Genomic DNA, 15,552 nt, shown 5'->3' with positions numbered 1-15,552 from the left:
CACCTCACCTCACCGTTCCAAAACTTTTGGAGGGGACTGTATGTGGCTCTTACCTCAACATTTGGTAATAAAAATAAAAGATAATCCATAGATAATGAAACAAAAGTCAATGCTACCTGTGTTTCACATTAAATTTGTTTCATAAGAAAAAAATACAATAAACCTTAAAGTCTGACAAAGAAACCCACTTTGTTTGACATGCTCAGACTGCCAAGGCTACATGTAGCTACCAAATGAGAATGGAGCTGCAGTGTATTTATGTTTGGTGTCCATTATCAAACCAAAAGAAGAGCTAAACCAGATGCAGGAAAACAAGCTACAATTCTCAAGGACTCTCCCTGTGTATAACAGCACTGCAGTAGCACACATGTCCTCTCTGGTTTGGGTCCCTTTGCCACCGTAAAAGCTGCATACAAATTAAAACAAGAACGCCACAAATATAAGGTCAGAAATCTGTGGTGTGCTCTTTCTTGAAACCCAGAAGCACAGTGCTCTCATTGATTTTTCTGGTGATAAAACTGCCGATAGGAGTGAAATATTCTCCCAGATTCTGCCGTCCTTGTGTAAATATGAAGGTGCATGTTCTGCAGACTGATGCTGTTATCTCTTCTTGTTTCTCTCCTCAGGCCACAGAAGCTGCTATTTTCATTACCCTCTGCATGAGTTGGATCCCATGGCCCTGCCAGGCTCTTACATGTGCTTTATTTCCTTTTCTTTACATTCATGTAGCTACACAATGCAGCATTGAAAAAGCATCTTTATCTTTTTCTGACCGCCAGACGATCCATTAGCTACCAGCTCTGTGAGCATGAACGCTCACACTGGTCTTTCTTTTAGTTTTTCATAGTTATCCAAATGAAGTGTTTTATTACATAATTATACATCGACTCCAATATTCAGCCAGCTGGATGCAGACTGTGCATTCTTGGCTCCAGCACTTTAGTCTTTGTGTGAGAGGGAGTTCCTGCTTGTGAAAGTGACTTTTTCTTCCTACTGTATACAGAATTTATTACTGATGTACACATTTTATATCTTCCCTTATTCCAAAACTACTTTTTTGTATCAAAGAGACACTTTGGCAAAAGTTAAAGGCCAATGTAGCATAGTGTATATTACAATTTATATGATTTTTATTTGGTCAGTGTAAGATTGTAGACATTTTAAGGGCTTCTTATTGCATTTTAAGTGACAATCAATGTATTGAGACAGACCTGATGTGGGTTAGCTTTATGTGAATCCTGAAAAGGAAAACTTTCAAAACTTTAGTTTTGAAGCATATCATGATTGGAGGCTAGCATGCTCAAGAACTCATCTAATGTATCTTTGCACAGGCCTGACATGTAGCCAGAGGCTTTGAGTTACTTCTCTTCTGTCCATTTAAATGTGAAGTTTAGAAAAAATATGAAAGGATAGACTTCTCATTTGATAAAACCATGAACACCACTGCATTTTTGCACAATGTGTATCATTAGATATAGTATTCATTTATGTTTGTAAATGAAAAGCATTTTTTGCTCAAGACATGCATGTGTCTTAATCCCAGTCCAGACCAAGGATGTGCAATGAGATCATGTTGAATCCATAGCAGTTGTGTGAATGCAGCTTTAGCAGCTCAACTCAGGCCAGATGATGGTGATGCCCTCAATTCAGTTTGTCAAGTCCACAAACGACTAGAGTTAGGGAACATTTGACCAGTGTGTGCACGTGTTTTTCTGCTGAAAGCTGCAAATTTGTTAATTTATGTAACCTATGTTCTATGTCCTGTTTTAATGTCATATATGTGAAACTTATCATGCTGCTGTCTTGGCCAGGACTCCCTTGTAAAAGAGATTTTTATATCTCAATGGGAATAAATCCTGGTTAAATAAAGGTTAAATAAATAAATAAATAAACAGCGGCTGGTTTAAGAATCAAGCCTGGAGCCAGGAGGGTTGGAAGGGTTTGAAAGAACACCTTCTAACAGCCAGTGGTGCAGAATTCAGGGTATGTTTCCCTTTGGAGGTAATGACAGCAAATAATTCTGAACTAATCCAACTAAACAGAAAACCCAAAGAAAACATGTGAGGCCTGATACCTCGAATAATAGCCAGAAAAATCTAATTATTTTAAACTGAGTTGTTATTCAACCTTCTACTGAAATCCCAAAAAGGTAAAACTGCAATAACATTTCCCATATACTGTATGCATGTTCAAAACCGCACAGCAGAGCCCTGTGTAGGACTGTTTTCCTTATCCCACTCCTGCTTGCTGCCCTTAGATTTCTGACTTCATCGGCAGCCAGGCATAATTTTAAGATCAGACCTTCAGGGATGCCAAGCTTCTCATCAAATTGTGGTATGCAGAGTTCTTTGCAAGTGTGCAGTCCTCCTTGCTGAACCACTTATTCATGAAATACAAGAAATATTTCCCTACCACCCAACCATAAATGTACTTATTGATGCACCATATTTTTATCCCATTATCAAATAAGTTTTGAACGAAGAGCTTGTCACATTGTTTATCATGCTATGCAATTATAACTTTTTTACTGAAAGTTCTGAGTCCCTTTACCAATAATTTACATCTCTTCCAAGTTAAAAGGCCTACAAAATATCATCTCAACAGATATCTTACCTTTTGCACCATTCATGAGAGTTTTTATTCCATTTATAATGCAACGGATAAAAATTTAAATTAAGATATTTACAAAATTTGAGTCAAATTTTACAATTTTGGCACCTGCCCAGGTCAATATTATTTCAGGGCTGCAAGGATAAAATTTAAGGGTGCTCCAGCACTCCTAAAAATGGTCAAAAATTTCCAACTCCTGCAATGTGCATCATCAGCCTTCAACATGCATCTCCCAGTACATCTCTGTGCATTGACCCAGTTTGCTCAATAGAACAGTAATGGGTGCATTCACCTTTGCATGCTTTGTGAATTAAATAGTACAGTATGACTCATTTACAGAGTTTATGTTGGTGCATAGCTGTGTCATAAAGCAGACGCTTTTATGATTCTGTATGATACATGTGTTGTAAAAGCCAACATTAATCTTCTATTCCATTTCATTTGTGAATTTCATCTGTGTGAACACAAGCTATCCAGACCCATCACCTGCAGTGATTTATTTCACAACCTCTGCCCACAGCAAGGGTAAAACCACCCACTCCTGCAAGAGTTGTGCTGTGCTTGTAACGTGGTCCTGTAATGTCAAGCTCAAAATACAGTTTAAAAAATGAGGGGAGAAATTGCAAGAAAGTCCACTTTTGGGGAAAAAAAAAAACACCTTTGACTAGGCTGGCTATAGGTCAGTGAATGTACGGCATATCATATGTTTCAACAGCTGAAAGTCAGTGCCTCAGAGCCCAAACAGGAAGTCAGGTGGTCATGCCAGTTAAAATCTTTTAGTACGTTATAAAGTCATGGCAATTTTCTTTGAAAAATCTGTTACTGTAAAGAAAATAAACAAAAGTAGGCCAAGCCTGTGTAATGCAATATGCCAAACAATGGCTTCAATATTATTCTATCAGCAGTGGCTTACGTGTTAACAAGGAGTACAGCGTTACCATCAGGCATTCCCCTGGTGAAATATCGGTGTGGTAGTAACATTTGCTCTGCTTATTAGAGACAACTCCACTTCCTATAAGTCAGGGCTATTCAATTACGAATTCAACTGAGCCAAATTTTAACATCATGAAATGTAATCTGGCCAGAAATGTTCGGCGCCCAGTAAATCGCTGTTAATGTCAAAATTTGAACCAATACAGATCAATTTGATGAAAATAAATGCACTTTTTATTCATAGTCTCCCTTTTAAATTTGGTAACATGACAAAAGCACATCAGAAAGTGCCTAAAGACATGACAACAGAGCTGTATTGGAAGATAACCTGAAGTGGTAGAAATGTTTTTTTTTTTTTTTTTTTACCTGAATAGAAATAAAATGAATAGGATGAAAAAATCTAATGACATTCTGTAAATAATCATTTCGGTCACATCTTACCCAGGCATATCTTAAAGTGCATAAAAACTACATTTGCACAGTTGTAGCTACAGTTGAAAAGGACATGTTTAATACTCTGTATCTTGGGACACTTCTGTCAGCTTCGCTAGCCCAATCAGCGCAGTGCATTGTAGATAGACTGTTGCTAGGTTACGTGGAGTGTTGCATTCAAGGTCTGAAATACTGCGGGAATTTATGAAAACTTGCAAAACAGGTTGCCCTCTGCATCTCTGGCATGACCACAGGCTGGGCCACTTGTGGGTTGGTTCTGGGCCGCATGTGGCCCCTGGGCCGCTAATTGAATAGGCCTGCTATAAATGATGAAAATGTTTAGTAAATAACTGAAAACACATCTTTTGCAACTGGAGCAAAATATGCATTATCACCACCCTCATTCATAGCATATGTTGCAAATTGAATTCAGCTACAAGAGCGGCATCGAAAGCTGAAATGGAAAGTTGTTGATGTGAAATGATGCATCGTCTCCTCAAGTTGCAGCCTCATGAACGTTACTGTGTGGCCTGTTGCAGGTAGCTGCAAGTTTCAACTTGTCTCATGCACAAATCTTTGGTCTGAACCGGCTATAAAGAGATACTGGCCTCAGTTACAGTTTTAGTATGAATATAATGGCCACCAGCTGCACAAAAGAATCAAGAGGACAGAAAAAAATCATTAACAAGCTGCACAGGAGCCAGTCTTTGACAGAGAATTCATTTTGGCTGACTTTGTTTCATGAAATGTATGGTGAGGTGATGACTTGAGAATTTGATGAGTTATAGAGCAATGAAAACAGATTACAACAGCTTATGAATTCACTGGCTCAAGAGTAAATATATTTTTAAAAAGCATTTACATTTAATGCAAAATACAGTCCTTGCCACTGGTTGCATCTGTTCAAAATTTAACTCAACAAATTCATGGGAAACTTACTGGAGATGAGTTGAATTGTGCAATACTGTACAGAACTGTGAGACTCTCAAAAATTGCAATACATGGATGACCATTGGAATGTAGGTGACAGTTGATGTGAGGAAAAAGAACTGCAGTAAGATGCACTTCAGAAACACAATGTTAACCTGTGAGACTCAACGGCCTGCATCATGCTGATCCACATGACTGAGCCGATAATGAGCCTCAGTGAGGCTACAGCTGCTGTGATCATTGGTGCACAAATATGAATTCATCTTAGAAATGCATTTTTGCACTGAGCAGCTATGTATAACATGCTTTTATTGGATCACACCAAAATGCTCAGATGCAACTATAGTGACTTACTCATCAGAGCTATAAAGCTGCAGTATGCAGAGTTAAAAACCACAGCAGCAGTTTGCAGTTGCTTTTTTGACAAAGGAGCTAACATTGAATTTTCTCAGTAATGACACTGAAAAAGTTTGTTTATTATGTTTACTATGAATCAAACTAGTGTAAGCATCAGAGGTGGGCACAGTTAGTCAAAACTCAACTTTGTTGACTATTAATCCTTTCACAAAGACATTAACTTTGATACGTGTTAATTCCGTTTAAAATGATTTCATTTCTTACTTTAAATTATCACTATTACTCACCCAACTGCTGTATCAAAAGCGGGGCACACTACAGGACAAGTGTGCTGATTTTGGGTCAGATTCCTCTCTTCAAATCAAATGATTCTTAGAACTATCGTGCCAGATTTTCCTGTGATATGAATTTTGTTAAAGTGAATTTACCCTCCTTAATCTGCTCTGAAGACGATCAGAGCCACTCCAAATGGAAATCGTAATTGATCAAAAATCCTGTTGTGTGGGGGAAACAGAAGAATAGCCAATCAGGAAGCAAGTTGACTGAATGAGGAAGCACAATAAACACAGCAATGGCAATGAGAGCAGATAATTAAAAAAAACATAACGTTGATGCATGTTTCACAATTTGTTGATTTGTGGCATCAACATAAGCTTCCTGTAAAATGTACCTTAGTCAAACTGACAAAAAAAGAGTCAGGCTGATATTGGTCCCACAATGGATGTAGCAGGTAGCTAACAACTAGCCACATTGGCTTGTCTACTCTAACGTCACAACTAAGGATTCAGAGAGTGGAGACTCTGGTTGTTGGTAAATTATCTGTTAGTGTATGCTGTGTTGGTCACCTCTTTGCACACTACACACTATAAGAACAAAACAATTAAATCTGTCATGTGGGACCTTTCACATTTAAGTATTGGCCAGACTAAAGTATTATGCCATGCATTATAAGAAAGTTATGAATCTTTTGATTCTGTCCTCTTCAAGATCAAGCCAACACAGCAGCCATAATATACGATTCTCTCAAGGCAGAGCATCAACCATCTAGATCAGTGGTTCTCAACAGGTCAGACATCAGGACCCACAACCTCTTCCTTCAGAGAAATCACTACCCAAATTAAAAAAAAAAAAAAAATCTTCATTTATCTCATGAATTCTGGCTAATCAGTAGTCACTGGTGAACCAGTATTCTTAGCTACGATTACATCATGAAGACAAAAGAACACTCCAAAAAATGTTGATGTTTGGACCCTAAATAGAGAAACGTACTGAACAAAGAAATGGGACAAAATAAACACAAGCACATCAGTACTGAGGGATTTGCATGCATACATCTTATTTTACTCCATTTTCCCAAGATAGCATGGAGGTTTGGTAATTTCTCTGAGAATTTCCTTGTTATCTTGGGTAAGCCAGCTTTATTTCTTAACAAAAGGGAGATAAATAGGTAGAAATGCATGTATGAAATTACTGTATGTCCACTAAGGCCTTCTATAGATGGAGCTTTTGTCACATTTTTTTCCCCTGGCACACATTCGCAACCCATGAGAAACAGCTTCGCGGCCCACTTTTGGGTCCTGACCCACCAGTAGAGAACCACTGAGCTAGATGCCACCTTGTACACATTGAATAATGTAAAAATTGAATGTGTCCAGCAATGCAAGTATTTTGGTTTATGGCTAGATCAAGAGCTGTCTCTTCAGTCACACATCTCAAATTTAGTTATGAAACTGAGACTGACAGACTGACTTTTAGACTATGGTGACATTCTCTATACACATGCAGCTGCTTCTGTGTTGAAACCATTGGAGGCCATGTATCACTATACTCTTTACTTTATTACTCATGATTGTTTTCATCATTGTGACCTGTGTCTGTAGGCTGGCCCTCGTTAAGTCAAGGTAGAAAGCAGCACAGTTTTCTTTTTACTTACAGAATGATTGTAGAGTCTTTTCATCTACCATTTGAAGCTCTACTTCATCCTTCTGATCACAATATTATGAAAAAAATTTCCTCTTGCATCAGAATGTGTCCCCACGGTTGAAACTCAGAGGAAGATTTAATCCAAAGACATTACATCCACAGGAAATTCAAATCAACAAAAATACTGAATTACTGTGTTTACTGACACTGAGTTATGAACATGTGCCCAGCTCTGGTAACTGTTCAGTTTATAATGTGGAGAAGCATTTACATTTAGTACAACTTTAACAGATGAAAACGTGTTTAGATTGTGCAAATGTGCTCACATGTTATATAAAATCTGAATAAAGCTTCTGCAAATAAATTCCACAGGTTAACATTTGTGAGACAGAGCTTCCTTCTCAGTGCATGCTTCAGGGAGAAGCAAGTTGTCGTGTTGAACAAGTGAAATTGCACTAAAAATCACAGTTGTATGAATTTGAGAGAATATAGTACATTTTAGACATAGCTCCTATTCTCGTTCCTCATAATATTATGAGTGTTAATGACGTTTTTAAGGAGTGATGCAAATATAAATTCAGTTGCTGTTGTGTTCTTAAATTATTCTGTTTTTTTTTTCCTTTTAATCATTTGCACTGGAAATGAATGAATGTGTGTTACAATGACATTTATGCTTGTCAGAATTGCAGATGGATAAGGATGTATTTTTGTTAACTGAGTGAAAAGATCTCTGCTGTAACAAAGCCTGGCAATTCAAAAACACTTCTTCACTGAGAATGGCCAATATATTATTAGATATATAAATATTATACAGTATGAACAGTAAAGTATATGTAGCATCAGGAGAGATGGTAAAACCCTCTCTGTGAAGTATAAACAGCGGCCATTTAAGTGCTTCAATGTTTTTGAAAATGGGCCATAATCTACTGAAAATGTGAACTGTTTTGAATTCATTTTTGCAAAGGCTAAAGTGTATTGTAACAGAGAATTAAATAAACATGTATTACTACTGTATATGAAATATTTAAGTTGTAAAAACAAATAAAAGTTACAGAAAGCTAAAAAAGGTGTTACATTCTTGGTGTTATTGCTTTTGTGTGCTATTAACTTCAGCCTTTTAATGCATGTATTATGAAATCTTCAGCCTAGCTGTTGCTTGTCTCTTCATGGCTCTTTGCAGAAAGGCTTCAAAAGAGACAGCTATCTTAAATGAGAAGACTATTGTAAATGAAAATTGGAAAAGCACCCAGGGTACAAAGCCATGAGACACTGCATGCAAGTGTACTTTGTTTTTTGGGTGCATGCATGCAGCAGCATCACGGCACCTGTTTTTATTTTTCGCTTTGATGTGCTGGGGCCAGTGATCCCCAGATCCAAACCAGATCTTAGGCGTTCCTCCTCAGCATCCCTGGCTCCCTTAGCATCCTCAGCTCCACTGCCACTACGACTAGCATTAACTAATTCTTCTTTTTCTGGCAGCCACTCATCATCACTGCCAACATCATCCTCACTTCACTCAGATGGTATTTGCTCCACTGTCAGTAGGCCTTTCTAGCATGCTCTGCTCCTGAGCACCACAAAATGAGAAGATGTACAAAAAACAGCAAATTACATTCTAATTACTTAAAATACATTTATTTTAGCCAAAATATCTAATACAGAGGAAGTATTTGGAAGAACAAAAGTCACAATTTGAGATTTGAGTAGAGGTTGAATTATAGCCAGTGATGCATGATGTCCAATTCTGTAGACAGATGAATAATTGGAATTTTCTCCCAATCTAAAACGAGTACTTGGAAAATTGAACAATGGCTCCTTAGATGTTAGTTGATGCTGCAATTCTTTTTTCTTTTTTTTCTGACCTGCAAGGGTATCCCAGAATAGAGGAATTTTGTGGATGCTGGCATACTTGACTGCCCGTTGGCTATCTTGGTTTCAAGAAGAAATAAATGCACATACAATGGCTTGCCACTAGGAGTCAGTGCGTAGGATGATACCCCAGAGCACTGATCATCAACTTTTTATAAAACTGAAAAACTAACAATAACTAGAAAAGCACCCAGAGAGCGCAGACCTCCACCATTAGCTCCATCTCCAGGTAATGAAGAATCCTTTAAAAAATTCCTGGATCCATCCCCATGTGCCCCCCACCACAGCATTCGCCAACTATTCCCTCCCTGGTGGGGTGGAAAAACAGTGAGGCAAAGCATTGTCTTCGCTATGGGTGGACTGTCATTGCAGAAGTAGTGCCTGCCGGTGCCAACAGATGCACTGACCGTCTCACCCATGGTCTCACTGGACAACTGGAAGTCATGGCAGAGGGTGAATATTCCTCTATTCCTCCCAGCATTGTGAGTATTCTCGCTACAATTCGCTGTCTTTCTCTCTGTTACGCTCTGACTCATCTCCTCGACCAGGCGTGCATCTTTCAGACTCTATAAACTCTAGAGCTTTGAATAGAAACACACCTAAAAATGCTGCTGGGATTGAAGTTACTCATGTCCGCCATCTCCTGGTGTAAACTGGTAACAGCGCAGACCTCCGCCATCAGCCCTATCTCCCAATAGTTTTCAGAATCCTTTAAAAAATTCCTGGATCCAGACGGTGATCTGGATCACTCCCAAAATCTAATCAGTTCTTTCTTATGCCATTTCTGACATTTTCTGAATATTTCATCAAAATCCACAACTTTTTGAGTTATGTTGCTAACAAACTAACAAACTAACAAACCCACCCGATCACATAACCTCCTTGGCAGAGGTAATAATATTAACTTTCATTTTCATTGGGTTTTGCCTGTGGCCTAAGCCCTAATGTTCTCTGTTGTCCTATTGGGAGGTGTTGTCCTGGAATAACAGACATTATAAGGTTTTGTTGATCATGATTTAGGATAAAAGCAACAAGGTTAAAATGTTCAGTTTCTTGCCTACACATGACAAAAACATGTCTAGTTTTTATCATCATAATTGTTTAGATTATTTCATTTCCAAAATAAAAATATGATGTAAAATCTTGTCTCATTCTTGTGGACCCAAATCTCGTCTCATTTGTGAACAAAGTGTCTAGTCACACTACTGAGAAGTGTTTCCTATCAGCTCCTCTAGAGACCAGGCAGCTATACACATTTATGCTCCATCTCTCTGATATGTTCTCATTCTAAATCTTATTGTCTTTCTGTCTCTTTGCCAGTCTGTCAAACTCTGATTTCCTTTTTCTGCTTGTTTTTCTTCTTCATGTTCGCTTATCTATTGTCAATGTAATTTGCATTGCAGTGTTTAACTCTAACTTTTATCTCAACAAAAAAAAATCTTACACAACATCTGAAGACATAAAACAAGGACAATTTCTAGTACTGATGCTGCAAATGTTCTCTGTTTTGTGTTTTAGGGAGATTCTGTCTTTTCATTTGGAAATGCAACGTCTCTTTTGTCCTCTGCTCCCTGGCAGAAAAATCCACCACAACCTTAAGATTGCAAACTGGGGCAGTAGCAACACCTGCAATCACAGCCAGCTCAGACGTAAAGATGTCTATAGGGAAATATGCTCTGGACAATTATTTATAGTGAAATAAAGGAAAACGAACAGTAAAGCGTTCTTAGGGCTCAGAGGCTGTTGTCAAGTCACGCTTCTGTTAAAAATGATTACATCAAAAGGTATTCTTTCCAAACATCCCAATACAGCATGTCTTTGTGTTTCCTCCTGGGAATAAACAACCATTCAAAGCAGATGGATTGACCAGATTCCAATTCTGTCATCTGTGGCTCCAACTTGTCAAGCTTCAAGCAGAAATGCTTGACTTGACCAATCAGAGAAGGAGTGTATTTTTGTATTTATCCTAATTGTTTTTCTTGCTTTTCTGCGGTAACCACATCCTCCAGTCTGAGATCAAAAAACATCCGTACGTACTTCCATTCATCAAAAATCGCTCAAAGAACAGATGCATTTACAAGTGAAAACAGGAAGAAAAGATAAAGGAGCTAAAAAGCACCTTCATCATTCTTACTGGCATCAACCAGTAACCAATTATATTTCAATCAAGAGAGACTCCCGCTCCGCTCCGCTCACATGCTCTGGACTGAATGCAGAGAGGAGATGAACAGATTTTAAAATATGACAGCAGCAGGATGATTGGATTGAGAGAGGTCATGGCATAATGGGATTGGATCATAACTTAAGAGAGTAGACGCCCATGCAGCTGATTACCAGAGCAAGAAAAAGAACAGTTTGAGTGATTTTTAAAGGAAACATATCATGCAAAAATCACTTTTTCAGGCTTTTCTAACAAAAATATGTGCCCCTGGCCTGTCCACAATCCCCTCAAGTACCAGAAATGTCCACTCCCCCCCTTGAGAAAATGTGTGCTGAAACTAGCCGTTCCCAGATTTTCCCCTCATGATGTCATGTGGGGAGTTAGCCCCGCCCCCAGGTTCAGTTCTCCTCTCATGATCTTCCTCTCATCTGCCAGCTGAGAGTAGGATCAGGACATCCATTTCCTGAGAGGGGCGGAGTTAGACAGCTCGGAAACATTTAAGTGGCTTTAGACACAGAAACAGCTCGTTCTGAGCAGGGCTGAAACAGAGGAGGTTTTAGACACACAAAAATCCAATAGAGGAGGGTTTTTTCAGCAACAGACTTCGTAGGCATGTTTTGGGGACCTCTGAGACCAATATAAATTTGTCTTAAAAGGGTAAAATATGTCCCCTTTAATGAAAGAAAGGATGAACGGATATTAAACCTCCAGGTTGAACTTACACTAAGCTTTATTTCAATTCTGTAGTTTGAAAGAAATCCTGACTTTATTTTCAGCTAAAATGAAGTTTTGTTAAATTCTGGCACATAAGGACTAATTAATAATTCAAATCACAGGTAAAGCTGCTATAATTTACTTTTTCATCTTCTCTTGTTTGGTGGGAGTGGAGCTGCTCTCCTCTCCAGCTACTTATGTAGCACATCTTCCATTTGTGCATCCTCTAAATCAGATTTCCATCCTTTTAAGCAGCCATCACCCAAAGAGCGTTAGCAGTGACACCACGGCCTAAACTTTCTTTTATCCATGATGTCAGAGAAGATGTTGCTTTCCTGAAGTGAACTGAACAAACTGAATTGAGAAAGATCATCTTTTTTTCTTCTACAACAAATCATAAACAAATCATAGACTTTAAACCGAGGCAAGTCATCTCCTCCTTTTATTATAGCTGATGCTGCTGATTAATGCCTCAATCTAATCAAGACTTCACAAGGCTACTCACGGCTGCTATTATTGTTGCTGATTATTTTACCCATGTTTAGAAACCTTTCATTAACCCAAGAATTTTTCCATCAGCTTATTTCTTCTTTTCATCCTTTAAATATTAAGAGTGAACCTGGTTGGAGCTGAGCGAATCTGTTCAGCAGCTGTGCAAGAAATATTTCAACAGTCTGACCTGAAAGTTTGTTTGATCTGTGCAGAGTTGTTTGGGTCTGGTTGTTTGAGAATTAGGGATGACATACCCGAGCAGTTCAGGCATTAAAAAAATCACTATGACTCACAGCACACGGCTTCACTGAGAAAAAAGAAAATGCAATTCTTTTATCTTGTCTTTGAGCAATAGTTTCAGTTTTTCTTGTGCAGTGGAAATGTTGTTTATGCAGCTTTGTTATTTATGATTTATGAAGACCGAGTCAGTAAACACTGTCACTTTTTTAATGAAGAGTAAATGACAGATGTTTGCAATAAAAACTACATACCTGAATTCTAAAAAGTGTGGGACACTGTAAAACGTGAATAAAAACAGAGCCTAACCTAATACAGCAAAAAGGCAAGATATTTTACTTTTCAACTGATACACCTTACTGTCTTTCTTTTTAAAATATGCACACATTCTCCATTTAATGACTGCAACAATTTGACAATTGCTGGATTTGAAAACTTGGTATCAGGCTTGGAGAGTTGTGCAATGGCCAAAAATCTCCTGGAACATTCCCAAGGTAGGCAGGTTATGTGAGAACAGGTGATAGAGCAATGATCAGGCTCAGTCATTGACCAGAGGTTATTTACTTTGTAAACAACTGCACTGGCAAGAGTCCAACAGTTCTTGAAAAAGTTTTCTCCCTTTGCAATTGCAAGGAATTTAGAGATTTTACCATCTACAGTGCATAATATCACAAATATCCTGAGCATGTGTGGAGAAATCTCTGCACATGATGGGCAAGGCTGATGACAACAATTAAAGTCCATGACCTTTGACCCCCTTTAGGATGTGCTGCATTAAAAAGGACATTATTCTGTGATGGATATCTCAACGTGGGCTCAGGAACACTTCAAAAGAACAGATTAACAGTCTAAGTTCAGACAACCATGCAAAGCAAAGGCCATACATCAGCAACATCTAGAAACAGTGCTGACTTCTCTGGGCCCGAGCTTGTCTGAGATGGACTGGCCTAATGTTCTGGGATCTGACTAGTCCGCTTCTTGAATTGTTTTAGGAAAAAAATGTCTGTCTGGTCCTCCAGGCTAAAGAGCAGAGGAACCATCCAGATTTCTTCAACACAAAGTTCAAAAGCCAGCATCTGTGATGGTGTATAGTACCCATGGCAACCTGCACATCTCTGAAGCCATTGTCAGCTAATACAGTATGTCACTGCATCTACAAATGTGAGTGAGACTTTAAGGCCAAAGCCATATTTCAACAGCATCCAGAAGCACTCATCTGATGGACTGAAAGAGTTTGATGTGGTCTGACAAGTCTACATTTCAAACTGTTGAAATAATGACATCGAGTCCTTTGGGATAAAGAGGAAAAGGACCATCCAGACAGGCGATGATAAATGATTTAAGAATTTTTTAAAAAGTCCAAATGACAAGTTTAAAGGCTTGAAATCTGAAGTTACAAGGCAAACTTATTATTCAACAGGTCAAAACACAAAAATAAAAGTCAAAACAATGTTTTTAAAAGGCAAATATATAAGATAAAAAGTCAAAATGTGACTTTTTTAATCTAAGGGTTTTCACTCTTCTTCAAATTTTCATGACTTAAGGATGTTTTAAGTCATCGAGGCTAAGTTTCAATTTTGTATTGGAGGAAATCTGCAGATCTCATATCTGTGGGCCAGTTATAATAAAAATATGTTCTGATCTGGTACCACAGGCCTTATTTGGCCCCTGGGCCTTGAGTTTGACACCCCTGGTTTAGATCATCAAATAAATTTTAATGTCAGACAAAGATAACCAGAGTAAATAAAAAATGTGGTTTTTAAAATTATGATTTATGATTATGATTATATTCATTTATTAAGGGACAAAAGCCACCCAAGCCTACTGTGATTAACAGCATGTATGAAAGCTGAGTTCAGTTTCATGATCTACACCCAGACCTGGTTACAATCAGACCTTCTGAATCCAGAAAGCCCTTAAATAAAACCTGTCTGACAAAGTGGAATAGGCGTCATCTAAAGAAATTTAAGAACAGATGAGAAACAAAGTAAATGACATCTATCAGTCTGGAGAGGGTTACAAAGCCATTTCTAAAGCCTTGGAACTCAAGTGAACCACACTGAGAGCCATTATCCACAAATGGAGAAAACTTGGAACAGCAGCGAATCTTCCCGGGAGCCAGTCTACCAAAATGACTCCAAGAGTGCATTGACAACTCACCCAGGAGGTCACAAATAAACCCAGAATGACATCTAAAGAACTGCAGGCCTCACACGACTTAAGGGCAGTGATTCAACAATAAGAAAGACACTGGGCAACAGTGTTAAGGTCATCGACTGAAACTATGACTAAAAATGTTCGTCAACAGCCTTTTTTCCATGACAAAAACCAGACTGAAAAAAAATCAAAAACAGATCTTTGATGACTGAAACTGACAAAAAAGTAAGTTTAGTTTTCGTCAAGATGACTAAAAACTAGACTAAAATGAAAAAGAGTAGAAATGACTCAAATGGGACTAAAACTTAAAAGTATGTAATCAAAAGACTAAGACTAAAATTAAAAACAGCTGTCAAAATGAATACTGCTGGGCAAACATGGCAAAAAAAGAGTCAATACTCCCATAACAATGTCTTATTCAACGTTTTTAAGGTAATAGCTGGTATATTAAAGGATATTTACTAAACATCTGTCAGAATTTATAATCTGTTTGTGTGATGTTCTTGTTATCCTTAGGGGTGCTTCAAGCACACCTTTAAAAAAATAACCATGCAGTGTTATTTGCCATGTATTAAGGGACCCTGTGGTAGTATTAAGTTCAGTTTCTGTGCCAGCTGGATATTTCATCCTCAGTTTAACTTTAAGCTGCACCAATAGTGGAGACTGTATCCTACTAGCTATTATTAGACCTTAGAAAAGAATGTTTTTAGGTCTATAGCCAAGTGGAATATGATCCT

The sequence above is a fragment of the Cheilinus undulatus genome, linkage group 9, assembly GCF_018320785.1.
Source record: "Cheilinus undulatus linkage group 9, ASM1832078v1, whole genome shotgun sequence".
Lineage (NCBI taxonomy): Eukaryota > Metazoa > Chordata > Actinopteri > Labriformes > Labridae > Cheilinus > Cheilinus undulatus.
Note: the sequence above shows the minus strand (reverse complement) of the source record.